At 35.2% G+C, this 26830-nt stretch overlaps 1 protein-coding gene across 8 annotated transcripts in view; it reads left to right on the top strand.

The window, feature by feature from the left end:
• The window catches only part of Exoc4 (exocyst complex component 4), an 816538-nt gene that overhangs the window by 313908 nt on the left and 475800 nt on the right, over positions 1-26830 (top strand). The gene's annotated exons all lie outside the window — the stretch shown is intronic.

Raw genomic sequence — 26830 nt, 5'->3', positions numbered from 1 at the left:
CTCTTTGCCTCCTAAAACATGACTAACATTGATTGAGTCACATCCCAGATAGATTCCTCTAAAAACCTTCCCATACACATTGCAGGTAATGATTCCTCTTCTGAGTTCTTCCTTAAAGAAGGACTTTCCACTTAGTGAATGCTAAGGCATGTTGATTTGTGTCATGTATTGTATTACCATATTTTTCATCTTTGTGGCACCAGCAGAATCTGCGTCCCAGTGTCTCAGAAGTCTTAAGTGTTCAAAACAAATGTCAGAATGAATCTACATATGCATTCTGGAAAAACTATTAAAAAGGCCTCTCTTCTCGGGAATCCTCCATAAATAGTTCCACTCTGGTGATGTTTTGGTCATGCATTCACATATTATATTTGCTTTAAGGCAGACACTGGGCCTATGAAGACTTACAAACTATTTAATGCTACTTTTGCTATAGGAACGGAGAATGTTTGGAGCCAGCAAGTACTCTGAGTTATTAACATTGGCTAGAATTATGGAAATGGAAGGTATGAGATGGGGAAGCTGACATATTCAAAGACTTACATTTGTGTTATAAAGAGCATTTTTAAACAGTGCTGCTTATGTTTTCATAGCATCATTAAGAGTCCTATGTAATAGAACTACAGATGTTTTTGAAGCTTCTACGTGCATGACAAAGTTAGAAGTCTGTTTGCAATATTGTTTAAACCAGGTTTTTCAAACGTATTTAAGCAAATAAAATTAACCTATTTATATCTCAGTTGTCCCTTTGCCGTCACATTTCATATACTGTTTTACTTTTAAGGTTATATAAATGTATATTATTTACAGATAGAAAAATGATTAGTTACCTTGCTATTTAATGTGAATAAGAATAATGATCACGAGGCTAATATTCAAAAATCTGGGAAAATGTATTTTAAATGGCAATGAAAACAAAATCACAAGGGTAAGAATTGCCATTTCTCAAAGTAATCAGAGCAATTTTCAAACAAAAATTGTTGACTAAACGAATGAAACAAAGGAGTAAAAGGAAATACAAATAAATTCAGGGGTTTTTAAGACATTCTTTGAAGAAGAGTGCAGAAATTTCAGTATATGTAGAAGGCAAGAAATATTAGTATTACTGATTTTTTTAGTGTTTTTTCCAACTTTATTGAGATATGATTCACATCTTATCTAAGTCACATATTTAAAGTGTACAACTCAGTGGTTTTGGATATATTCACAGAATTGTGCAGCCATTATTCCAGACTAATTTTAGAATAGACCTTTTCTTTTATAATAAAGAGGTTTTTCTTCATTATTCCACATTCTAATCAGGATTCTTTAGTCTTTTTTTTTTTTTTTTGGTACTGGGGATTGAACTCAGGACCTTGTGCTTGCGAGGCATGCGATGGCACCACTGAGTTAAATCCCTGGCCCTCCTCTATTCTTTATTTGTTTTTTTAAGACTTTGTTTTGTCTTCAAACATTAACACCAACTTTAACTAAATTTTCAGCTGTTTTACCAACACTAGTTCACTTTTCCAACTCAGTTTTCTCACTCAGATAATGTCTTCTATGAGTTACTGTTTCATTCATTTGTTCAGCATTTATTTGAGGATCTGCTGTGTGCTAGAACATTCATATAGTTGGGAAGATAAGATTTGTAATCTTGTAATGGTGACAGTGCAAGGCTAAAATGCTTGTATGGGTATAGTGTTTAGTATGTTGTGGGAAGCTAGCAGATGGCACTTGAGTGATGGAGGGAAGACCTGGAAGAAGGGAGTGTTAAGCTGAATTTCAAATAATGGTAGGAGTTAGCTTGGTGTACAAGGTAGAGAATACCAATCAAGAGGATTACCATATGTAGAGTTTCAAAGACATGAAAGAACCTACTGCATTTAGAGGACGACAAGCAGTTTATTTAGTGATGGATCTAAGTGAAAAAGGTGAGGCAGAGCTGGATGGAGAGATGGAAGACAGGCCCCATTTTGAAAGGCCTCGGGTGTCATACCAAGGAATGTCACTATTGTCCTTTAGGAAATGATAGACTTTGAAGGATCTTAAGTTGAGGAAGAAATCATAAAGCTGATGAAGGATTTTAAGTAGAGAATTTATATGATCAGGTTTTTGTAGAAGTTACGAGGATAAATTTGGATAGCAAAGGGAAGGGAACAGTGTGCCTATTTAGGAAGTTATTGGAGTTGTTCCATTAGAAATGATGACCTGTGGCTGAACTGCGGTGTGGGTGTGTTTAGGAGGTTAGCGACTGATTGGCTAGATGAAGAAAAAGGGATAGTGGCCAGGGAGGAATAGGAGATGACTCCTGCCTTTGTAGCAGAGGATCTAACTTTGAGGGAGAAGAGGCACAATGCAGAGAAGAGGAGCTCAAATTTGGTCTGGTTGATTTTGAAATGTGTAAGATATTCAGGTAAAATCTGGAGTTAGAGTGGTCTCGGCCATGCTTAGATTTGAGTATCATCACTGATACTCTGATGATACATTGATTATTCTGGGAGGGAATAGGAAGAGCAAAGACTAGACAACAGAGCCAGGGGGACCTGAGCATATAAGAGATGTTGGAGATAGATATAGATACAGATATAGATATAGATACAGATGTAGTTATAGATCACTTTTCTCATAATTTTCTCAAAACTTTTCTTCCTAGATTTCCTTTTCAAGATAGGAGCAGTCTCAGTGCAGCTGGAATATAAAATTGGATGCATCTTTGATAGTTACCTTTGCCTAATCTGTCCCCAAATTCTTTTGCTGTTTTCCTTATACCTTTCCAATTTCTTCTGTATTATTTTCCCCTCATATCACTGTTTTTCATACCTTTATTTTTAACCTATTATGGTATTTCTAACTTATATTCAAACTTTTCTCTCAGATTTTTTATCTAATATATCAGTGTTCCATATAAATTCTCAGATGACAAAGAGTTTGTTATTTTAAAAAAAGGTTTAAAAATGATCATTTATTTTAAAAAATGCAGGTCCTGGCATTCAAGGCCCTGTGGAGTCTGTATCTAATTCATCTTTTAAAATACAAATTTCAGCCTAAATTTAAGGCTCCTGCTTTTCTGTCGTATTTAATCCTTCTGTATTTTTATGTCTCCCTTTCCTTATCCATTTCCTTACCTTTTTCACTCTTCTCACACATGCAAAGGCCAAATTCCATCATTCATGTCTCATTTCATTCATTCAGAAAATACCTGCTTTGGTACTATTCGGGCAATACAAATATATCAGTGAACTAAATAGACAAAAGTCACTGCCACCATGGAGCTTATATTCTGTCTAGAAGTAGAGAAAGATGATAACCAAGATGAAAAATTATTTTAATAAATGATGAGAAAAATTAATGGAGGAAAGGGGACTTAAAATGTCAGTATAGGAACTTTTAGGTTGAATGAGAAAGGCCTCTCTGAGATACTTTCTTTTCAGAAATCTGAAACACTTGAAATACTCTTGTTACTCTGACTTGGACCTGTTGCTATGTGTAGATGAATGCAATTTCAATGGCTTTACCTGTAACTCCATTACAGGCTCCTTAAGTTAAGGAACTATTTGTATTAGTTCTTTGTATTCTTTATTCCATTTTTATAGCAGTGAAAAAGATATCAAGGAATTGATACACGATCAACATATACAACTGGAAATGATTTATATCTAGTTAGGAGGTTGTTGGAATTCTATATAAATTAAGTATTTAGTATGTGTTTCATCTAATTTTTTCTAGTCTACACACATGATTTTAAAAGGAAAACCTGAAGAATAAATGCTAGTTGCCAGTGTCAGCTATTAGTAGTTTCTCTTTGGAGGTTTTGAATAAAGATGGTAGTACCTTTGAATTTTATAATGAAAACTGATCTAAGGGGAGGACATGGTCTGAATGCAGAACCAACTGAAGTACCAGTGTTCAATCTGAAACTGCTCTATACTGGCATTGGAAGATGGAGTCAATAGCCAGTTTTATTCACACGATTTTCTTTTTTACAAGGTGTTTACATGTCAGACGGAACAAAACCCATCAAGTAAAATGTTCACATCATTGTTTGAACCAATCAAAAAATCAGATGGCTTGAATATATAATTAACACTTAGGTTTGTCCTTCAGATTTGTTTAGCTTCCAGCATACTAACCAGGAAATTGAAATCAAAAGAAAGGAACTCAGAATATGAAGCCCTAATTTATGGTTCAGTTTTTTTTCCCACAGAAAAAGTTATCCTGAGAAGAGTTAAATTTACTGCCAACAATGACATGAAAGCTGTGTTATTACTACTGCTTTTGTTTTGAACTTTGAGAAAAAATCCACCAAGTACTAGACTTTGATTAGTTCTAGCAGTTTTTTGCTTTTGTTTTTCTATTTCCCTTCAGGAGAGAGTGTAGGCTCTTATTTCATCACACATAAGAAGTGGTTCAGGAGTGCAAATCAGAGTTTGAGTTTTTCCTTTGGGGATTTGACATTTTCTGTTCTTTGACATTTTTACCATTGTTAGACATACTTCTTCATATTCTTGCCCTATATTCATCCCCAAAGGGAAATTGCATATTTTATCTACTGGACAGCAGTAATGCCTTCTGTTTTGGACAAGCCATTTAATTGATCAAATAAACAGGGATATAGTGTAACAGTCATTAAGTACGAGGCCATGTGGCAGCATTCAGATTCATGAGACCCAGATCTTCAGTTCATTCCAAAAACGAAACTAAATACCATGTACCCAGAATGAGTGACTTCTTTTTCTCCTTCCTTCTTCCTTGGTCTTCCTCTCTCACCCTTTAAAAATAATAAATGGCACCCTAGAAACAAATAAAATGCTATTCGTTTTAGTATTTATAATTTGCTTATTTATGGTTTTCTATTTGGGGATACTTATTATGTGTAAAATATTAACAGATTACTTTTTGCCATTGTTCTATTTATCTATGTAAAATGACATATCCCAAAAAAAGGGGCATACCGACCTAGAACTTTTTTTTTGCATCCTTTCCTACTATTTTGACATAATTTCATTTTAGCGAATAATAAATACATGCACAAAAACACATATACTGTAGTAGTCATGTTTCCTAACAACATTCTTTTCTTTCAATTTTAACCCCGTATTACTTCTAGAGCTTCTAGAACCAAGTCACCAGTATGAATTTTTTAAGGATACTGTTTAACAGTCTCTTGGTAGAAGTGATTTCTTTTAGATCTGCACATAATTGGGATAAACATAATGGGTAATTTACTGGATTATGAAAGCATATACTTGGATTTGAGGGGTTGAACAAGTATAGGTTTTAGGATTGGTTCAAACACTTTTTTTAGCCTTGTGCTGTAAAATGAAAATAGATGCACATAGACTTGGGGCAGTGATGTGTGTTGTGATCCTGAGTGTGGTTTGAGTCTGTTGAGAATAAGTAGGTTTGTATTTTTTGCATTCGGAACTCCAGAATTCTCTTGGAATTATTTTTGGGCCAGAGAAATTACAGCGAATCCTGGACTTTTTTGCAGGTTAATTGTAAAGCATTTCCCTTTGCCTGAACATGTATATCGAGGATCACCCAAAGCCCTTGAAAGATCCAGCTAGCCACTGAATTGATAGACATTGTATTATCAAGGCCGAACCTTCCAAAAATTGGCGAAGTCTTATTGTGGTCTCAGTAATTGTTGATCTTCATGAGATTTGAAATTTAGGAGGGACAATGCTATACATAGTGCCCACTTTTGTATTGCAGTAAGTCCTGTGGGGGTGCTGTTTCATTTTCATAAGTGAAACAGGAGAATAAATCACATGTAGGCAAAGAGAGATTTGTCAAGGCAAGATTGGAGATGCTACTTTATTGTTCTCATTGTGGACTCTTGACTTTTCTTCATTAGTTTCAGTATCTCCAGTTTACTATCTGAAATTACCTCTGGTAATCCTTTCCCAGCAGGCATAACCTTCAGAGGCTGAGATAATCCAGCTAGAAATCTATAAGCTACAGGCCATCTTGCTTCCTTGAATCACTAATGTGTATGTAATGTATGTGTATTTGTCCAAAGACAAATCTTTGGAAAACTCACTTTATTTGTCGTTGGAAAACTCAATTGTCAGATCTTTATGGTAAATAATCACATTGGATCTTGATAGATGAAATATAGTTATTCTGTAATCATTCCACTCCTAGAAAGTCTGTCTCCATGCACCCCTTGCCCTGAGTTCCTTAATTTCCATAATTAACTTACTTTTATTGCCTGTGTTTGGTTTTTTTTTTTTTTTTTGGTACCAGGGATCGAACTCTGGAGCTTGCGATTGTGAAGTAGGTACTGGCACCACTGAGCTAAATCACTGGCCATTGCCTGTGGTTTTCTTGCAATTTTTTGCCCAGGTGTTTTACATTCTTTGATTACCATCTTTTTTTTACAGGATAAACTATTTATGTTGTGAGTATTTGGACAAGTGTAAAAAATATCAACAATATTTTAGGCTGAGAATATAATTCAGTGGTAGTACACTTCCATACATGCAGGAGACCCTGGTTTGATCTCCAGTGTGTGTGTGTGTGTGTGTGTGTGTGTGTGTGTGTGTGTATGTCTCACGCACACACACACGTGTGCATGCAGGATGGTCAATATATTGATATTTACATTTAAAAAATACTGTAGTAAAAGACACATTGCCATTACTCACTTTGAAAATACCCATGTTTTGAAAGCACTTATCCCATCATTCTTGTTGATTTCTGAAGCAGTTCTGGAGCTTTTCTTTTGTGTTTTTAGGCAATGTCACAAAAACAGAGTCAATGTTGCTGTACTGCTGAGGTGCCATCCAACAGAAAGATAGGCTAATAGAAACATTACATCATGTCCTTATCTACCTTATTCACTGGATCTGGTACTGTGCAACCTCTGGCTCCTCCCCATAGTCAAAATTACTATGAAAAGTAAACATTTTGAATCAATTCAGGACACAGGTATCGCTGACAGTACAACTAAAGACACTCATGAAAGAGGACTTTCAGAACTTCTTCAGAAAGTGACAAGAATGATGGGATAAATGTATTCACAGTGAGGGGAATATTATGGAAGAGGATTAATGGCAATATGTCTTTTACCGTAATACATTTAAAATTTTTAAACTTTTACTGTGTATTTTGATCATAACTCATATAAATGCACACACACATGCATGCTTCCTGTTAGGCATTGTGCTAAGCATTCTGTATATATATCTCATTTAATCCTTGTAACCTTATGAGATATAATTACATTCACCTTGATTTCTGTCTCTATGATTTTCTGCATGTTTCTTCGATCTATGTCATTTCTCTTATCCCACAGCTTAGATGTTCCATTTGTTGGGTATTCTGGTCTTTGATCTAATCTGGATTTCATTGTTGTCATTTAACTGTATTAGGAAATGCTATTTATTTTATTTTACATCTCTAAAAGAAAAAGTACCATGGTTTTTTGAAAAATTTTGGGATTGTTCTGGCTGTTTTCTTAGGTTTCCTAATGTGTTACCTCATTTTGGCAAAAAGACAAAATTATGCTGTTTTTAAAGTAGGAAAACTATGCATCAAATTGTTTACATTTGCAAAATGAATTCATAGTAGAACCTCTTATAGTCAAATTTCCCATCCCAAGCTTGGTGGTACATGCCTGTAATGCCAGCACTTGTGATACTGAGGCAGGAGTATCACAAGTTCAGTACCAGCTAGAGTTGCATAACAAGTTCAAAGACAGCCTGGATTACATAGTGAGACCCTGTCTCACTACCCACACCAGTCAAGTTTTCCTGCTTTCAAGTCTTCTTTATGATATATATCCCTGTTTTCATACTTCAGCTTCCATACTTTGTTTTGTTTATAATTATTAACTTTGTTTTGGAGCTTGGTACTTCTGTACAAAAATTCATCCCTTTCCCCAGTAAAGTATCTACACCAATAAGAGAAACAAGAGGTCTCTAAAGTAGGGTAATATTTGCAGCTCTTGCTTTGTTTGCTGCTGTCATGCCTCTTTCCTTTACCTAGTATGAACGTTATCTTCAAATTTGTTCTTAGATAAGCACACTGTGCAAATCATCACTGTTAACATCCATTGGAGATCTCTAAAGGCAACACAGACACCCCCCCCCCCCCCTTTGAGTCTTCTTTACAGTGCAGATGAAACTTTATCAAAAGGTCCTCATGTCTCATTAGCCTGAACTGTAAATCTGTCATGAAGTTCATCTCTGGTGAGGGCCTTGGATCACTTTTGTAAGGTATGCTCCTGTCCAGAAGAACAAATTCAGGATTCTTTTGAGAAGAAGAGATTATGTATGGTAAGAAACCAAATTTTCAGTTCTCTGTGTGTTCTCCAGTGTATGTGGAATATCCCCCTCAGCCAGCCAGATCATTCATATGATGAATGATGGTGAATGGTGCAGTACGAATTAGGTTCTGGGGCAAGTAGCACAGACCTAACCTAACAGTGGACTCTACAACATACATACTTTTGCCCTTACTTATACATAAGGATGTAGTTTGGGCCTGGTTTGATGACTTTATTCCACAATATTCTTCTCTGTATCGTTCCAATTTTAGTGTATGTGCTGCCGAAGTGAGCACTCCACAATATTCTTGAAGAGTCAGGCTTCTTTCAATTCATGGTTGCGATACTAGTTGTAACTCATTCTCTGACTGAAACGTGATCCAAAATAGTGACCATTGCAGCCACTGAATGGTGACAGGAACAAAATTTAAAGGAGTGCAAAAGCTTATTCCTGTTATCTTTTTAGGAAGATTCTAGGAAGCAACCACACAACATTTCCATTTGTATCCTACTGACCAAAATTTATAGCCATAACTGGAAGGGCTAAATTTATGATGCTCAACTAAAAATTCGAGGAGAGTGATTATTAGCCTCAATTGTTTTCTGCCTCACCCTTTTAGTCTAATTACCTAAATAATTAGTGAAGAGATCCTCTGTTGTTAGTAGGTGAACTTCATTTACCTCCATTTGTCCTTTTGAAAGCTTTACCATTATCAGCAGAATGATATTCAGTGTCCTAGAGATTACTGAACCTTATAAATGTGACTCTTCTGCTTGCGGTGGTAGCCATAAGTCATGTGAAGCTATTGAACTCTTGAAATGTGGCTACTATGAGGAAGAGAATTGTTAATTTTCTTTAAATTAGAAGCACACTGATTAAATTATTGAAAACTTGGTTCTGAAACAACTTGGACATTCAATTCTACTTTTGCAAGTATAAATTTTATGAAACTCAAGTACAGATCAATTATTTGGGAGAACACAATGTCTGAATTGAGTTGTTCAAACACTTATAATGTAAAGTAACTCAATTTTAAACAATGACTAATATTTAAATGATAACAGTTTGGTTATTTTAGATAACATAAAATACTAATAAAATCAATTTTACCTGTCTCATTTTACATTTTTTATGTGCTGCTTGAAAATTCACAATTACATGTGTGGCTCGCTTTGTGTTGTTGGTCAGCACTATTGTAAAGCTTCATTTCTCAGAAGACTTGATTTTGCAAATGAAAAGGCTACTTCACATCCTTTGATTTGAAGGAAGTAGAAAATTTTCAGAAGAGTACAGATAGGCTTCATCTTTTCTTGTTATATGTCCTTTCTGGATGCTACTGAAATCTCTTCTCTATGTTTATCTTTCTCTGCCTCTTTTACATTGTCACAAACCCTTCTTCAAGCTTCTCTTTAACCCCAGCCATACTTCAAAAAAATTTGATGTGAGGACTAATTGCTATTTAAAAGAGGATGACCTTACTGTGTAATATTCATGTAGTGCATTTCATTGAATATGGTGTGTCATTTTGTCTTTGATGACAAATAGCAAATTAGCTTTTCTACCATTAAGTTCCACATTTACCATGTTGTTTCTGGATATTGATTGTGTCTATGATAAATGAGCATAGACCAAATCTTTTCCTTGAATTTGAATTGAATTCAAATACCTTTTATCATTTATTATTTCATTTATTTTGATATCTGTAATGAGATAGGGGGAATGAGGTTTGCTTCTTATTCTACAAGGTGCAAGTTCATGCCCAAGTTAGCATTATTACCCCTAAATTTCACACTACGAGCAAATTATAGAACAAATACTAAAAATTACATACATCTGTGGCTTTGGAGATTTTCAAATATTCCTTGGATTACCTAGCATTTTTGTTTGTTTCAAATCACTTACCATCTATAGGGATCTTAGGTGAGGTGCTTCATGTTGTGGTATTTTGACTTTCTCATTAGTTGTTTCAGTAGCACTACTTTGCCTCAAAGTTTTGTGAGGCTTCAAAGAGTGTGATTGCAAAGGCAGTTTGGACCCTTAGTAGTGATATTATTTTAAGATATTATTTCTTCAGGCTTAATTCTTCTTCAGTGAAATGACAGTGGTGTAGTTTCCTACTTACCCAATCGCTTATGTGCAGAGAACCCTCTATTTGCACTAATGGAGAGGATCATTGTTTCAAGTTTTCCAATAAGGCAGATAACTTTTAAAAATTAGATGATATCTAAACATTTACATTTATGTGTGGATCTTTTTCTTATGTTCTAACAATTTATAATTTAAGAAGTAAAAGCCAAAAGTTTAAGTGGGATTGAGAAGAAAATAAGAACCTTTATAAGTTTGCCATCTTCTCTTGCCATCTTAGTGCAGAGTTCTAGTTTAAAGCTCTGCTGGCTTATTTTCTTAACATTTCAAAGCTTTCTCTGGTCAAATAGGAACAGATCTTTTTGAAAAAGGTCTTTTTCTTAGCTTCTGTAGGAGCACCAATTTGGCATAAATTATGCCAAGAAAGTACACAATTAAATATCAGTATACACCTGAAAACAGATTTTCTGTGAATTAGCTGTCCTGAGAATAATCCCTTAAAGATTGTCTTGTGACAGTATATAGGAATAAAACAAAGACCAAATCTATTGTCTGGCCTCTCCTTTGTTAATGTGCTACATTTTTTAAAAAATCAAAGAATATTTTATTTAACATACTTTTTTTATCGACCTCTTTGTGAGGGAGTTGGTTGTTTCAAGGATAAAAATTTGACATTCAATTTTAACTCATTGAAATGCTGGGTTTTGATATTAATTGGTATCATTGCTTGGAGTACTTACTGATAGCCATGTTATTTCTATTTGAAGGAGCCTCTTCTAGAAAGATCTGATAAATATATCTACTGAGATAAAATAGTCTGGGGGAAATCTCTCTCTTACACACACAGACATACACATGCGCACACACACATGCACACAAGAGTTTAAAAATCAAGCGTTACCTCATTTCCTTTAATTCTTCCATGTTGTAAATCACTGAATTGTTGTATCTCACTATTCTATTTGCATTTGCTGGTAGAAATCTTCTATAAAAATGAATAAAACATTTTAGTACAGCCTCTCTCTTGTTCTCTCCCTATCCCTCTACCTACTGACACTTCTAATTCTTTCCTATTAGGGAGAAGGGGAAAGCTGTAGGAGTGGGTAAAGAGTAGACAAGATAGATCAGCAATTTTCTGCTTTCCCTATCCATAATGATAGAGAACAGCTCCTCTGTTTTTTCCAGCTACAGAAGCAGTTGTGCCAGCTGGTGTATCTCAAGGTGTGATCATGGCCTTTGCCTTTTTGCCAGGACATTGCCTAAAAATAGAGCTGGTGGTGGAGTTAAGTCAAGCTGCATGGCTTCCTGAACATCTGGGACTTTTGTCTCTTGCCAGCAGAGGCTTGGCACTGAAAATGTTCTGTCCCAAATTTCTGCTTTGAAGAAAGCCTGCCGACCATCTCTGGGGCATGGGGTAATCCAATTCAGATCCTGCACCTGCCCACCCAGCTGGTCACCAGTTGACAGGTTCCCATTTTCTTGTACTTTTGTTGATAATATTACCTTGATTATGTGCCTGTATCCTAAATAGCAATGTGTACATCTGTGGGCATGCATGTATCCATGCATGTGTATGTTTGTATAAATACATCATCCCAAAGATAGAGGTAGTGTATAGAATCATAAACAAATTTGTGTCTATAGAATGTGCATGTATGTATAGGTTTTGGAGCTTTGCTAAATTTGGTCTGGCATGATGCTGACATACTGACTCTTATGAAATTGGTTTTCATTAAAGTCTGCAGGTTGTTCATGTACTGGCAATGGCTTTGATTAAGCACTGTATTGGGGTCATATCCTAGAATAACAACATTTTGAAATCCCTTGCTGTTTTTGAAAGAATTGTGATTAAGGTTCTGGCTGTTTTCCAGTGATTACTAATGTCTGCTGAGGCTTGAGTCTCCTCGGTTGTTATTGGTGATTGAGTTGTGTGGCAGCCCCTTGTGCTTTCTTGCCAGTATCAGTGGCACTCTCCAGGGGGAAATGATTTTGCATTGAAATGCGAGAACTAAAAGCTGTAACAAAATTAACACGAGGTCTAGGGTTTCTGATGTGACTTCAGAGCTAGAATGGGAATGTTTCCTAAAGCCTAATTCATCTGTGATTGAATTTCAGAATAAACAAAGCTGCAATGATGAGAAGGGAGAGAGACCCATCTAAAAGAGATTATGGATGAACAGGTTGAGGAATTCGATATGGCAGGCTGAGATCTAGGGAATCAGATATTTCGGCTTTAGCTAGGCCTTTCTTCTTGACAGGTGTGTTCTGCGTGCTGGCATGAGTAGAGCTGCTCAGGCAACAGCACACTTGGGACAACCCTGTTGTTATGAATGATCTCTTTTTTTGCCAATGGGAAATGGAACATGAGGCCCATTGTTTAGGTAAAAGAAATAAGTGTGTATGTATTGGAGTTGAGATGGGAAAATAGTTTTCTAGGTTTTAAGAAGTATTATTTTGTTATAGTTGTCGAAAAAAAAAAATCACTGAATATCCACCACTACCCCAATTAATGGTTAAATTTCCACAAAAATTCAGATTATAGAAAATAAGAATAAATTGACTGTATGTTTCAGTGGTTATTAAACTAAAATTCTCCATATTTTAATTATTTGCTGTTTTTTTGTCTTTGGAAATTTTAGGACATGATAATCTTCTATCTTTGTACATTATAAATCCTTGAGGGTAGGACACCATTTTTGTGCCTTTTGTCCTACATGAAGTTGTTTTGTAATCCCTGTCTGGATTGATTTAGAATTTATCCTTTGTGAGGAAATAAACTCAAATGCAAGGTCATGCAAATATCTAAATAATTAAAATTAACATTAGCAAAAGAGAGTTTTGAAAGAGTTGACTTTCTTGGTGTTTCTCATTTAGCGCTGGTTGTATATTTACATTAATTATTGGGATTGCTTTCAGGACAGAACAGTGGATTTCTGGTCTTAACCTCTGTTTTCTTTTACACATCATTAAATTTGCTTTGTAAAAGAGAAAAAACCCAGCAAAATAGGTTTGTGCATATGTGTGAATTTGTCAATTATTTAGCAGCCTTTCTAAATACCCACTATTGTCAATTGATACTATGAATGTTGGAGATACAAAAGCAAGTGAAATCCCTAAAGTCTCTTATCATTTTTATATTTTTTATTTTGAATTTTTAATACAACAAATTCATCTACCGTAATATACACTATCTTAAAAGTTGTACAAACATCCCCACTATCAAATTATAGAACACTTTTATTACCCCCCCAAATAAATTCTTACCTATTAGTAGTCACTGTCAATCTCTTCTTTCCTCAGCCATTGGCCATTACCAATCTGTTTTCTGACTGTATGGATTTCCCTAATCTGGACATTAAGGATAAACTAAAAGACATAATATATAGTCTTTGTGTCTAATTTCTGCCACTTAGCATGATGTATTTAAGATTTGTGCATTTTGTGGTGTAAATTGGTACTTTCCTCCTTTTTTTCTGAGATTAGGATGACTATTGAAAGAGGAAGTAGGAGATGGGAGGTTGGTCAGAGTATGGTTTTGAACATATTAAATGAGAGTTGTGCCTTTTAGAATTCCAGTAGAGGTGTCAGGTAGTTACTTGGATATACAAGTCGAGATCAGGAGAGAGGTCTGGGCTGGAGATATGAATTGAGAAGTTATTATCATATAGATGATATCTAAAGCCACCTAGGTTGAAGGAAGTAGCTGTGGAGTATAAGTAGAGCATGATAGGATTGAGGGGTTGAGCTTAGGGCACTTGATGGTAAAGAGGTGAGAAAATTAGGGAAATTAAGAAGAAAACCCTGGAAGGATTGGAGTGGATGTTAGGACAAAAATCAAGAGTATAGGGTTGTGGAAGCTAAGTGAAGAAAGTGGTTTAAGAAGGAAATGGTTAATTATATTATACTAGTTATCTAGGATTTTCAAGTCCCTTACATTCAGTGCTGCTATGGACATCTCTATTTCCTTCCACTGTAAAATGCTTGAATTTGCCTAATCATCTTTGCAGATTTCTTATATTCTGAACATTTTATAGAATGGTCCTTTACCTTCCTTCTTCCCACAGCAGTGAGAGCTTAAATTGGTCTCATCCATCAGAGCTTGTTTCCCATACAGATATGTAATAGGTGTTTCCCTTGCTTTTGCCTCTTCTACACCATTTTCTTTCTCTTTTCCCTAAAACTTTCCATACACTCAAATTATTCCATAAGTTATTATCACTTGTTGCTTGTGGACCCTAGGATTGTTCCACTTTTTTCTAACTATAGCTCTTAAGATGCATTCTTGCTAATGATAAAAATAATTTATTTTCCGCTGTTGGACAAGCATCATTGTTGTATCCTAGCTTTGGTGTAATTTACACTAGCAAGGACATTTTTTAAGACAGTTCTTTTGATACACTAGTAAATATGGAAGATGACAAATGCATTAATCAAGATCTTGATATACTGGCCTGCTCTTTTAAAAAAAATGCATGAATTTTAAGTGGTTTAGTTGAAAGGAGAAATTAACACGTGTCTGACAAGCTGATCAAATGATAACGTGAAAGAAAATTGGACCCCAACCTTTTGGCAGCCATTGAAACTAAAGGCACATTGCAGTTTTCTGAGACAGATGGAATGTGAACAACTAATAAATCAGGTTTTGAAACATTGAAGAACAACTTATTTCAATTCATAAGGCATTGGATCTTATACAAGGTAGTATTAGGAACAGAAACGATTAGACAGCATCAGAAGGGCATTGTCCCTAACCATCATATGTATAACAATGTTTTAATTCATTTTATAACCTCAACCTTAAAAATTTAGTAAATAAATTATAATATGGTGCCAAAGGAGCCTTTAAAATCTCTTTGGAGTTGTAGCTAAAAAGAATCAGAGTAAAATTGTACTACCACAGGCATTCTGTAATCATTTTAATATTTTCTGTATTATGTTTAAGAAGATAAGAAAACTGTAGTCATTTTATAAACTGCTCATAAGAAGCATTAACAGCAGAAAATCAGATTAAATGGACAAATTTGCATCAGTGCCTGCTACATGCTATATGTTGTCGCTTTAGTTCAAAGATTGATATAAAATGTACCTTGTATACAACTAACATTAAAGTAGATTTTATGAAAGCAAACAAGCATGGCTTTGAAGATTGAATATTTGCTAAGTAAGGATACAGAGAATAAAGCAAACTAGAACTGCTATCATTAAGTAATTTAAAGTCATCCTTTATTGGCTTTTAACAGTTATAAGCGGAGTTAGAAATTTTTCTTTAAAATTTTTTTGAAGTACCACATTAAAACTTTTGTTCAGAGAGTATTCTTCAACTTGAAGGTACTCAGAATTTTATGGTAGAAATTTCCTGGGAATTTGTTTTATGCTAGAGTATGATGTTTTAGTTTAGTATAAAGCACTCTGCATTTGGGACTTATTTTTGTCAGGTAAAAGGAAAATAGGAATGCAAAAGCATTTGCTTTTGTAAAATAGGAGAATGAGTCTAATCAGTATCCTCTCATATTCCTCAAAGGTACTGTATCCAGGTTAACAATTTGTTTAATCCATTTAAGTTTATAGTAATTGTTCTACCTTCTCAATATGTTTTTATATTTACTGTGTTCACTAACTCCTGAACAGTTAGCAATTTAGGCGTTATACTAAAGTAGAAGATAAGAGAAATTGCCTTCAGGATGATTACATTCCTTGGGGAAAGAGGGCAACACACTTAACTGTTTCAAAAAGCACTGAGAATGAAGATGAAATAAAGTATTAAAACATGAAATGGATGAACTTATTTAGGCAAAACAATATTTTGGTATGGGCCCCAATTTAAAGCTTTTCGCAAGTTACAATAAAATCATAGCTAAATTATCCCCAATTTTGATGTTTTGTCTTCAGCCTACTGTGTATTTGGAGAAGTGCTATAAACATATGCTGAGTCAGGGGAATCCTTTGGTTGATTACGTTTGCCTGCACCCCTAAGCAGGTCTTCTTACACCTAACACTTTTAATGATGTACACTGAGAGTCATGCTAGCAGGCCTTCTGCTCAGCCTAAATTATGGCTTACTGAGTGTGTGCTGTTTCCCAGGCTTGTACTAAACAAAAGGAACAAAAATGACTAAGAGCAGGGGTTTACCTTGGGGGAGTTACTTTAATACAAAGACAATATTATAAATATGGTAATAGTTATCTGTGTATTGCCAGAAGAGCACTGCAGCTGGGCACAGTAGTGCACTCCCAACATTTTGGGAAGCTAAGGCAGGAGGATAGCAGATTGACAGTCAACCTGGGCACAATAGTGACTTAGCAAGATATATCAAAATAAAATAAAAGAGGGCTGGTGATGTAGCTGCTGATTTTGTGTTCAATCCCAGTGGTGGGGTTGGGGTACCCCTCGAAAGGTCTGAGTGGTGTTAAGTACTTTTGTTTTGAGAGTTAAATTTTGTTATTCAGTTATTGAATAATGGTAAAAATGAATACAGTTTTGAAACATGCTTCATTAGGTTTATGGAGTCTTCTTAGTAAAGTGAATCCAGAGAAAATTAATAAATGTTTTTATCTGTGTTGAATACAACTCCTGTGTTTCTGGCAGTTTTGTTTATTCGTTTATTATTTATTACAAAACAAACATAAATATGTAACTTCTACATATTAGTTATCTCCATTTAGTAGTTACACAGCTATTGAGATTTTATTTTATTGCCTATTTTTCTTTTTATTCTTTGCTGAAACATTTTAAGGCAATTCCCAGATAATGTGCATTTTATTACTGTTTGACTGAATATCCATCTGTAAAATATAAGGGTGCTTTCTGAGAAATCTATAATTTCAGCAATTGATTAATATTTCCCTGAGTTCAGTGGAAGTGTTGGGAAATATAATTATATATTTTGACTTAATTTAGGACATATAGAAAAGACATACATTTTATTCTATGAAATTCAATATGAAAATACAGAATCTCTTTATATTGTTTCATGTGTAGAATGTTTCTGTACTAAAAATGAGCTTGCACTTGTTAGGTATAGATTCAGATACTTAAACTAAATTTTTTTTGGCTCTTTTGAATATAGCATCACATGTATATTATACCTGTACCAAGTAAAAATAATATTAATTATTGGTTCATACTGGCCCTGTAACAGTCACCCTCATCTCCCTCTGCTCTGTGCTAAGTGTAAGGAATATGGAGCTATCAGCTGAGGAGAAGCATTAATAGAAGAATATTTTCTGAGTGTGACTCTTACACTGACATGTAAATACTAATTTATATCTATAAAGCAGAGTTAGAACTAAAACGGGAAAAGACTGTATTTAAAGAAATAACATCATTACCCTACCTGTGGTTTTGGGGGATAGTGGTGATAGTAATGTTATACAGTAAGGGTTGTGAGGATAGTTACAGACTCATTGGTGTGTCAGAGCAGGCTGGAACTAGCTCCCTGGAGCTCACTGTTAAAAATCTTCCTGTGTTTGAGGATATCATGTTGATACTTGAAATTGACCATGATGATGCATATTTCCACCACAGAAATCAACAAATTTTATGAATCAGGGCTCCTGTCCCTCTTAGAAATTGTTTATTAAATATTAACCATTTTACCAGTGGCTATAGTCCCTGAAAACCTTTCTACTTATAAAATGAGAGACCTAAATGCTTCCGTAGTTTTCTATCCTCTTAGTCTTTCGAAACACTGTTCACATTGCTTTATAATCATCTGCTTTTTAATGTCTGCAATATTCTTTTTTGTTCTTGATGGAGCTAGACATAAGTAGATATAATTAGATATGTTATATATCTAATTCCCTTGTTATGATCCTACATTACTGTGACATAATATAATGGTGAATTCTTTAAAGAAGTTGACTTCTGTAAAAATCCTTGGTGAGTCTCTGACTTACTAATATTTATGAGTTTAATCCCAAGACATTTTTGTGAAATCCCAGAATCTTACTGTCAGAATTGATTCTTAGTTTACAATCAGTGCTTTAAATCTTCTGTATGATACCATGACAAATAGACATTCAACTCCCTCTTAGGAAAATCAAAGGCCTTAAGTTATAAGGAAGAAACTGTCTCCTAAAGTAGTTATTAGTTTTTCCTGCTTTTCTAATCTTTTGCACATTTTTCTTCTATAAAGCTGAACTTGCCTTTTAAATTTTTTTTCTTAACTGACATATAGTATTTATACATATTTATAGGGTACAGTGTGACGATTCAATACCTGTATTAAATGTATAATATGTAATGGTCCAATCAGTGTAATACTATTTCCATACCCTCAAACATAAATCATTTCTATTTGTTGGGAATCTTTGCACTCTTCTAGTTATTTAAATTTGTCATACATTGTTATAGACTATGGTTACTGTTCTGTGCTTATACAGCAGCAAATCTAATTCCTCCTATCTAACTCAAGGTTCAAACCTATTTGTCTTAATACTGTCCACTAGAACCATAGAAAATAACCTTAACTCCTTTTTCATAGTTTAGTACTTCACATATCTGAAGGCAGTAATGACATTCCTTCCTAAACCTCCATTCCTCTAACTTTAACATTTCTCATTATTCTGCTATATTTTAAACCCTAAAATAATGCTATAAGAATTAAACGTAATTCTTCTCTGAGAATTCGACTCCTGAATTCGATTAGCAAAACACATAACACTGTTCCCACGTTATAATAAGTAGCATTTGGTTTTTTTTCTTTGGACTGGGGATCGAACTTGGGACCATGTGCTTGCAAGGCGCGTGCGGGGGTGGGGGTGGGAGGTGGGAGGTGGGACACCACTGAACTAATTCCCTGGCCCCCTCATTTGTAAAGTTCTTTAAAAATTCTATTAATATCTAAATATTACTTTGCTATTTATTGATAAGTACATAAAGTTTAGAAAAGTTTAAATATCTAAACCAAGGGCAGACATATATAGAGAGGAATTAGCATCCTTAGAATATGATTTCAGCATTTTAACTTGTTTGTAGCCCCCAGAAACTCTACTAAGTCTCTTATACTTGAGACTGCCCTTGAGGCTTGAAACCAATAGATTATGTATAAATTTTGTCTTCATTTGTGTGTATGTGTGTTTTACATAGAGAATCAATAGTGTAGATAAGATTCTGAAAGACTTTTATGATCTCACAAAGGTGAAGAACTATAGTGCCTGCTTTTCTGAAGGATTATGCGCTAGAGAATAATTTAGAGTCAGTATGTTTAATAAACAAAATTGTGGCTTTAATATTACCCTACTTGTAGAGATATAACTCCAATTGAGATTCACATCATTGGGCAAAGATAACTTCTTCTAGACTGAATCACCTGCTTGTATTGTATGAATTGAATATGTAGACCCGCCACACAGATAGATATAAAAATGTATTTTTTCTGTGTGTATGTATATATATAATATATTTTTTATTCTGTTATTATATGTTATATTTTTCATTACTCTCAGATTTCAAATTTTCCAAGTAATTTATTGTTAGTTTCATGACTAATAGGAGACAAATTTTGAAAAAGTAAATCTGGCTTATGGAACTTGTCTTATACTTTATAGTCATGCTTCATTAAATAATACTGCATGCATGTCAGAATTTAATGTGTGCTGTTTATGTTTTTTGCTTTTTCTGAGTGGAAATAAATTTTTATTTCTATAATGTCTTACTTTTCTCATTGTTGACACATAGTACCCAACACCCACAAGTTAAAGGAGGAGAAGTTTATTTTTGCTCACAGTTTATAGAGGTTTCAGTCTATAGCTTTGTTGTTCCAAGGCAGAGCAGCATGGCAGAGGGGCATGGCAAAGGAGAAACAGTCCATAGCAGGGTAGGTGGGAGGTTGCAATCAGCTTGCCTTCCATCTTTCCCTTTATATTTCCTTCAAGTTACAAGCCTATTGGTTGGTACCAACCACATGCTGAATGGGCCTTCCATTATCTATACCCAGAGCTATGCTAAACCAACTGAGTTATTATATACTCTTAATCCCAGTATAACACATCCTAGATACAACCACATTTTAAAAGCCCCATCTCTGAGCACATGAGGCATTGGGGGACATCTAGACACAAGCTATAAGATATAGTAAGTTGAAAAATGTTCTAAGACTATTAGGTATTGAGCTTGGTTTGGAGAAGCCTTGTTTGAAATGCCAAGAAGGCTAGAGTTGGTATAAGAACACTTATTTTTCTAGAAATAGAAAGGTGAGGGCCAGGGATTTAGCTCAGTGGTTCTGCCACCTGCCTCACAAGTGCAAGGTCCTAAGTTCGATCCCCGTTACCAAAAAGAAAGGTGAAAAATGTTCAGTTTGTTGACATCAGTTTTCTTTACAAAATATGAGTGTGTAAAGGAGCAGGTAGTGGGGCTTAGGGTTTAAGAATGCGGAAGTTCTGATACAGTTGCAGTAGACAGCAAGAGAGAGAATTGCTCAGAGAAATATGGTGGACTTTTGGGACAGTATCGAAGGGCCCATTTCAGTTGGCCGTTATGCTATGTTTGGGATACCTCTTGAGTAGTTCTTGAGTATAAACACAGTGAAGGCAAGTATGTGGGGATCTTTATCATAGTCCTCTTGCTGAGAAACAGTACCCAACACATGAAACTTAAAGGAGGAGAGGTTTAATTTGATTCATGGTTTCAGTCTGTGGTTGGTTGGCCCCAAGCAGAAACAGGATGATGGCTGGGTATGGGAGAGGATAGGATGTTCAATTCCATGATAGTCAGGAAGCTGAGAGAGAAAGTAGGAGCTGGGGACAAAGATACACTCTTTTAGGTCATGCCCCTGGAATTCACCTCCAACCTGGCCCCATCTCCTAACAGTACACTGAGCTATGAACTCATCAATGGATGAATCCACTGATGAGTATAGCATTTGCAAAATCCTACCAGCTTCCAAACACATAAAGATTTGGGGGGACATTCTAGATCCACATCATAACTTTGGGCTGCTCCAGGATTGGTATTTCCCAGACTGGACTGGTGTAGTGAAATAGTAAGCGTGTGCTTCACATTGTGCTGACTCATAGGATATTGGCTAAAGAAGGTGGGAAGTGAAAAATGGAAAAGATAACAAAATGGGAAGAAGGGAGGGGCTCAGTAGATTGGAAGTTATGATGAGGTGAAACAAGATTGCAGCAGAGTGGGAAATTCCTAGTTAGAGCAATAATAGATGTTAGTAAGATGTGGGTTGAGATTGAGGGGGTCTAAGTGAGTGATAGCAGAAGCAGATACTGGAATAGAGACAAAGGTACAAGGTATCTATTGAGAGTCACCACCTATGACAGGCAGTGGGGTAAAAGTGGGAATCAGCAGAGGGAAAAGTCAAATGGGAGAAAGGCTTATTGAAGTCTTAGCCAACAAAGCAGGATCAGTGGAGTGGATCTTGCCCTTTACAATTGTCTTTCAAGAACTGAAATCCCTGGGACCATGTATCTTGCCTCTCTGTCACTGGATGTGGGCCTTTCTGATGGGGTTCAGCCTCCAGTCAGGCGGCTTGCAGAAAGGTTGACTGAAGTTGCTGAGAGCTGGATGCTATATCTATCTGTACTTACTGCAGCTGGAGCAGCCTCTTCCTTGAAAGAGACTCTGCATGGTGCTGCTGTGTGTCCACCACAATTGCTAAAGTGAAATGAAGGAAGTCATTGGAGGTGAAAATGTCAAAGTCCTTAGAGGCCCATATACATTAATGTAAATGTCATCAACCTAGATACTGGAATAATGTAGGAGAAGAAAACTGTACATCCAGAGCCAAGATTAGTAGATGGTATCAAAAGAGAACAGTGTGGCATGTCATGGCACAGCACAAAGTAATGGACTCTAATACATTGGTTTTATTTATTTTTTAATTAGTAAGGAAATGCTGAAGATGTGGTGGTCTGAAAAATGCTTTGGGATACCACCCAGTCTAGACTGACAGTTTTTCTGCCTAAGAGAGAGAAGAAATAACACTAGAGAGTCCAGTGGAGAATTGTATTTACAAGAGAAAACCAGGAATATTTGTGAGAAGTTGTGGAGAGTGCAGAAAAGTGGGTCTGAATCAGGAGCAAGGAAGTAAGGAATATTATGAAAGGGATTCTAGGGTAGTAATGGTTAGATAGTTTCTGCCCAAGGAAATCAGACAGTAAAATAGTAATGAGGTTTTGTGGGCTTTATGTAGAGGAGCCATGTGTTTTGCCAGTTCACCTTTGTTTCATAGTTGTCCTAGAATATATAGACTTTGCATGCTACTTGGTAGAGAGATTTGAAGGAGACATTCCAGAGAGTTTCTTTAGGAGATAAAAATTAAGGAAATCAATGTATCAGATTATTCTGAGTTTCAAAAGACATGACTTTCTTACATATTCAAGTCGAATCACTCCCCTGTTATAAATCTTAGTTTTCCAGTGTATTGAGGATAAAAGAATCTATTTCCTTCATATGACCCAAAGGCCCCCATGTAATATGACTGTGCCTGCTTCTGCTCATCATTCCCCCTTCTTCCTCATGAGTTTTCCACAATGAACTTTTTTCGTTGTCTTGAGTGTGCCCAGAGCTTCACACATGTTCTTCCTCTGCCTAGAACTCACATTCCTTGATTTTACAACCCAGCTTCTACTCATCCTTCAGGTCTCAGTGTATATATTCCTTCCTGAAATGGGAGATGTTCTCAGACCTTGAAGTAACTTAGTCCCTAGTAGATATTATAGAGGTTATAGTTACTTGTTGGGGCATCAGGATCTCTCCTGACACTCTGGTCTAATCTTTCATAATGTGGAAGACAATTTGCAGTTACATACTTATTTACATGATTGCTAATGTCATTTACACTATGTAAATAGTCTCATTGACAATATGGTCAACTTCAGGAGGGCAAACAAAAGCTGATATTATTGGCAGGACCTTGTAAATTACTTACACATGGTTAGTACTTAATAAATTTTGAATATATTTGAAGTTGTTCTGCTTCTCTCCCATTTTCTTCTAATCTCTCTTTGACTCTCTATTACTAGGGTACTACATGATTGGTGAGATAAAAATGTTTGCACTGAAGCTGTGCCCCATGGACCATTGTTTCTAGGCTTAAATTGCTTTTTCTGGATTCTATCTCCCAGGCCTTTTTGTGGGTAACCTCAGCCCATGGGGGCTTCCCTCTGAGTTAAATTGATAAGTAATTCTTTTGTTCATTTCATTTTAATAAAATCCTTGTATATATTTTAGACTTTTGAAAAACAACATTTAAAACTCAAAATAACCAATCTTTAAAGAATTACAAAGGATAAGCACTATTCCAGGAAAAGGTTTTAGCAGTAATTTTATATGATGTATTTAGAAAATGTTGAAAAGTAGCTCCTTTGTTCTGTGATTGAGTTACTGTTTTTAATCAGCCACATGTGGTATTTATCGAATGTTAGGAGTTCTATATTACATGTTGTCTTTGCCAATCTCCTTTTTTATATTATTAATATCTTAACTACTTATAGAAGAAAAATGTCATATTTTCTCCACTTAACAACTGTAACTTCACCCTTTTCCCTTGGATTTTGTTATGCTTATATAAATATGCTTTGAGACTCAAGAGGAACAATTTTGTCTTTTTGTGAGGCAAAATTGCCCTATTTTATAATAGCATTGTAATTTTTGGTGTGTCTTTAATATATTAACAATAATATGAGGGCTGGGGATTTAGCTCAGCGGTTCCGCCACCTGCTTCGCAAGCATAAGGTCCCAAGTTTGATCCCCAGTACCAAAAAAAAAAAAGAAATAACACGAACTTCTTGATAAATGATTATATTTACTTTTTATGTTTAGTTTACCATGAGCTCATTTCTAGACAGAGACACTGAGTTATTGATTATACATTATTGATAAAAAGAAGTTGTGTTTGACTACAAAATATATTTCCTTTAGAATAACTTCTTTGAAAACCAATCACTCTGGTGATTTGTTTAAAATTCAGATATCTTTCAGAACACATAATTTAAAAATTTTTTCAGACTAAAATTGCACAGACCTGCCATTATTTTTTGGATATTTTATTTCTGTGCCCTGGGGAATTCTTGTGATAATCATGTTAGATTCTAAGATGTTTCCCATAAAAGAAAAAAGAATTAAAAAATCATAATTAGATCATATAAAAATGTCAGCACAAAATGATACCAGTTATTCTTCCCAATGCATAACAGGTATACCAAAACAAAACATATAGTTCATTCTCATTTAAAATCCCTATAGAATTACTGCTATGGTATTTCTATTACTATAATAATTGGAATAAATTTCTGTTCAAGAATTGGGTTACTTTTTTATGCAGTCCTACAAAAGACAAAGAAAATGCATTGTAAAGGAAATTCTGTAATCCAGGAAATCAAAACTGATAGAACAATGGGTTTCTCAGTATCACACTTATTTTTTTGCTGAAAGATAGAGAAGCTAAGCTGCTTACTTACTGCCATAAATTTATTTGCTATCAAAGGTAGAGAATTTTATTCTTCTCACATCTGATTTTATAACCTATGTTAAATTACATGTTGTTATATAATGATAATATTTCCCTATATCATGTTAATGGTTAATATTTAAGGTAGAATCTGTGTTCTACTCTATTAATTTATTATGTTTCCTGAATTGATTATAATGGTTTTCTTAGGTTTACTGTGAGAACTGATGAAAAATAAACAAACAGTAATAGGAATATCTGAGTAGAATCCAAAGATACTTGCACGGAAAGAATTGAATTCTGAAAATGAAGTTATTAATAGACTGTTCTGTAAAGAGTCCATTGTATGGAGAATCTTTCACACATAAACATAGTCTGGAAATTTGCTCAGTTGTCAGTGATCACCTATCACAAGTGGCTCTGGGGATTTAAAATGAACAATTGGGACTCAAAGAAAACCAGTTTTTACTGGAAACTCAGCCCTGGATATAGGGAGAGGTTGCATTACACTTGAAGAAATTCTTTACAGGGCAAAGTCCTACTGCGTATTCTTATTTTAGCTCCTACTAGTGAGACAGACTACCCTGGCTCCATTTTAGGGCCTGTTTCTTGTGAGCTGCCTGTTCATCATTGTAACTAAGCTGCCTCTTACACTAGAACTGGTCCTTTCATTGATATTTCCATGAAAAGTCAAAAATGCTAGCTAACGCATTTAAAAATCCATTAAATTGGTTTGGTGAGCTGGCAAGAAAGTTTAGGATTACTAGGAAAAATGCCCTAGCAAAACAATGACTGCAGAAGATAGTGGAGAAGGTATTACCAGAGCCAGTTTTTACCCTGAGGTTATATGAAAATGTTCCTAAGTTGGATTCATTTGTAAGTCGGTAAAAGTGAGTACTATACACCTTCGACACAAATATACAATGCAAAGCATTAAAAAAACTTCATATGTTCCATGATTTGTCCTTGTTTTTTAGATGTATACCAGTGGTAGAATAGTTCATGTTATAAAAACAAGCAACGTATACCATCTTTTCACCTCAGTCCAGTCTCTCAGTTACTTCACTTTTGTTTCCATGGTTATTGCTTTGCGCTTCCTAGCAGTCCCCTTCACGTCACTACTGCTTTTCCTTTTGCTTCTGGACATCCTGGTCTCTGATTGAACACTGTTTACACTATCGCACTGTACAGTAGGCACACAGCAGCTTAATGTGACAATGTCTGGCAGACACCCGAGCTACTTCTGCAACTTGTTTGCATCTACAAATGTTCATATTGGTGAAAGTTGACAACTCAAAATGTTTGTAAGTCAAGGACTTACTGTATAGTACTCTACTGGGTAAAAAGTATTGGACATTAAGAACTGCAGGTGGACAGTTTGGGTAGATTGTAAAAATATTATTTTTATTAATTATCTGTTGAACATGTGGTATGTAAATTCCTATATTATTCTCTATATAAGAAAAGAAAAAATGTCTATACTACTCATTTTGATTGTTGATCATGTCATGTTTCATCTTTACCTGGCTTAGAAGACTAATTTTTAATTCCATGGCAATATTGCAAGAATTGCTGTCCATAGTGCCTGGAACTTGAAAGCTTGACTGTTATTAATGAAACCTGAAGAATAACTATAGGTTTACTGCTAAAGTTATTTAAAGCCACCTGTGCCTCAGTAATCCAGATGCTTCCAATGCACCATGAAATAATGCTGTTTTGGTTTGGATGCCAGCACTGATTATCTTTGTCAGTAAGCTCAATGCCACTGTGTGTTTTGCAACTTGTATCTTGACTCTAAATCTGTGTTTAAAGAGTCTCCCATCTTCCCTACTTCTTTTAGTTATTTTGGTTTATTATACTTTGTACCTGTCATGTCGATACCTTCAACATAGTTCCTTTCCAACTTTGAGAGAACTTACATTTAAATATGTTCCAGAGTCTGAATACAAATAAAAGCATTAAAAAACACCATATATGCTACATGAACTAAGTAGTTATGTCCTAATCATTTCCAGTGGGTTTTGTTGTAGACCATTTCATACAAAATAAGATTGATGGGCTCAATCTGTTCTCAGTTGGATGCTTC

This window comes from Heterocephalus glaber, unplaced genomic scaffold, assembly GCF_053883595.1.
Source record: "Heterocephalus glaber isolate CG9 unplaced genomic scaffold, H.glaber_assembly_v1.0 deba00000546, whole genome shotgun sequence".
In the NCBI taxonomy this organism is placed as follows: Eukaryota; Metazoa; Chordata; class Mammalia; order Rodentia; family Bathyergidae; genus Heterocephalus; species Heterocephalus glaber.
The sequence above is the reverse complement of the archived record's forward strand: the minus strand, read 5'-3'. Positions and strand labels throughout refer to the sequence as shown.